We start from the raw sequence: 3,159 nt of genomic DNA, 5'->3' as shown, positions 1-3,159 counted from the left end.
ACGAAACGCAATCCCCTGTGCGTCTTCCCGAGATTTTTTTTTTTAACTAAATGATGAGTTAGAGAATTCCTGATTGGACATTGAGCTCATGTGACAACTATGAAGCGATATAAAGTGATACGGCCATTATGGCGCTGAACTGAAAAATCTGCATACATCTCCCTGTGTGTAGCCGAATGAAAGTATGAGAGGGTTTGGTAAAATGCATTATTTATTAAATAGTTAAGAAGAAGACGAAGAAGAAGCGTCGCGTTTGGATTAACAAAGCCTTAATTTGGTTACATTCACACATGCATAAATCCAGTTTATAAACCAGTTTATTGTTTGATTGAAACTTCATGAACTAAGACAAATATAACTTGAAAGACAACCACTGAAGTATTACATAATATAAAATGCGTAAATCATTAATATTTCGTTTATTTAAAGATATCCAGATCTATGCAGTAAGTATAGGATAAATAGTCTATGCCCCAGGTCTAATCTAATATGGGCGCGAGAAATGTAATAGGCCAATCAGTAGCTGGACTCCAGGGAATGTAGGTCATTGTTGGATTTAAGTGTACTATGCTATGTACTATCCATGGTTATAACATACCTGAATTAGTTATCTCATATCACTTTTTCCTCAAAGAAAGTTTTCAATGAGTCTATTTATGAATGTGCCTGTCCTGTATGAGCGTGCCCATTTCAATTTACCTGTCCCCGCCCCCCGATTTATTTGAATGGCGCCTGTATATTATGTCTTTATTATTTTATGGGTGGTTTGTAATTTTTTTTATTCTAATTTTTCAGAATGTTGAACACCGGAGCTTTGCCTTGGCATATTTATTTGGCGTACTACCCACGTCCATTTTTTAAGTTACATAAAGGTTATCAGTTTTTTCCTATACCCACTAATACTAATTCAGCATTGCTTCAACCATTCTCAAAGACATTTGATTTTTAAGAGAAGGACTGGACAGAAAAGGCGCAAAATGATCAGAAAATCAATCGTTTTGTTCGGCAGAATGGAACACACGAGGTTGCGGTAAAACTGGCTTTCCCTCGCTGTCAGAAGCAACCCAGGCATAGACTATGAAGATTTGTTTTGTGAATTACATTCTGGTCCTCGGGACTAATCTGCATGCGTGCTCAGTGCTCAGTCAAGTAGGTCTAAGGGTTTTTTTATTTTATTTTTTTCGATGATGCTACCAATTTGATATGATGTTCTCGTTATTCAACGCGGTTAGTTGAATGAATAACAACATTAAAAGCAAAGTTGCGCGAAGCCTACGAAAGCACTCTAAAATGCGCACCGCGCATCCAACACTTTACGCACACCTCAGTGCTATATAGATAAAGGACTACAGAAGGAGACAATGAACCTTATTGTGGGTATATCAGTTAACACGATACGTAGCCTATAGGCTATAAGACAAGTGTGTAGCCCACATGGAACACGCTCACTGGGAAATTACATCACTGGTGATCGACGTGTGATCACGGAACCTATTTGCAATTAGTGTGGCTATTAGTTACGTACGTTTTAGACGTTACAGTGGATGAGGCATGTTTGAAGAACGGATATTTCCAAGCTCATCTTGAAAATCAATATTGATTTGAATCAATATTGCTCATAATGGTCAATAAACGTCGTGTAAACGCATTGTAAGCTACAGCAGGGAATTCAAGGTTGGTTAATAAGTGAATAAACTCACAGTTGCATGTGAGAGGCAATACATAGAGATTCTCCCGTGTGTCAAAGCGCGCCGGAAATAATGATTTTCAAAGAAGGCGAGCGTCATAGCGGCCTGGAGTTACGCTATTGCGCGTAACAATCCAGGTGAGGTGAAAAGCCAATTTATGCCGTACTACTACTGAAGACAATAAAGGGGATTCAAAGTTGGATCAAAGGGTTTGCTGAAAATGTGCTTTTGCGTCTTTCCGTTGAATCGACATTTTGGTGGCGTTGAATAAAAACATCTGTAGACATAGGCCTATATGGCCGAGGCCGCATTTAGTAGGCTACTCTAGTGTTTAATTTTCTAACAGCCTACTGTTCTCAGCAACGAATGATGAATTACCGACTGGGAATATACAATATTTAGAATTAGCCTAGGTGTTTCGTAGACAGCGAATAAATTATACAAAAAATATAACATTATTACAGGTGGATAAACGTGTCGGCATTTTACCGACTTCTTATGACACTTGATTACTAGGCTACTAGCTCGATGAGCTAAATGAAATGCAAACACAATGTAACAGTAAATGTAACAGTGTTTGGATTCTGCTCATTTACTCGGAAAATATTCAGCCTAGCACTAAGAAACTTTAAACAGATGTGGCATGTCAGTAGTCATTAGCCGTTTCAATTACATTTGTAACTTAATGGAGCGGGATACAATTAAAACCAAAGTACACGCAGTCCGATGTTACATTGATACCACCTAGACGGCATGATTGTAACAGAGGTGTGGAATAATTGTAACAGTAAATGAAAATGCCCTATAATTCGCACACATATTTTCTTTCTGCACATACTAATATGAAATTATGAAGCAAGGGACTTTATTCATGAAAAAGACTGTGCATAACCACTGCGTAAGCACACTGACGCACAAAGAACTTCATAACTTACCAAATCTATGGGTAAAGCTGCTTTTGTTTGTTTCTTAACACCCAGGTAAACTTTACAAAGCAAAAGTCATACAGACCAATCTGGTGTGTGTTTTATAAATGCTTGTAACCAGGTGGCTGTTCCTTTTCCATTAAATAAATAATTAACTACTGATGCTACTACTACTGCTGCTGCTGCTACTACTACACTGCTGGTACTACTAATAATAATTATAATTATTATTATTATTATTATTATTATTATTAATAATAATTATAATTATAATAAATGAATAATTATCATTATTTCCTGGGCCAAAAATATTGAGAATTAGCTCTTAACAGTCCTCGGAGAAACTGTTCTAGAGCCCCAAAGAGCTGTGTATCTGCACTGCTTATAAGGATCAATGAGTCGGGTACTGATTTAAGATAAGGATGGCCAGGAGCAACACCAAAGCCTCTATTCAGTATAACCACACTAACCTTAACTTCCTGTTTAAAAAAAAAAAGTTACTTTTTTATGGCTTCATATACTTCAGTTTTGTTCATTTAATTCAC

This window comes from Anguilla anguilla, chromosome 10 (genome assembly GCF_013347855.1).
Source record: "Anguilla anguilla isolate fAngAng1 chromosome 10, fAngAng1.pri, whole genome shotgun sequence".
In the NCBI taxonomy this organism is placed as follows: Eukaryota; Metazoa; Chordata; class Actinopteri; order Anguilliformes; family Anguillidae; genus Anguilla; species Anguilla anguilla.
The sequence above is the reverse complement of the archived record's forward strand: the minus strand, read 5'-3'. Positions refer to the sequence as shown.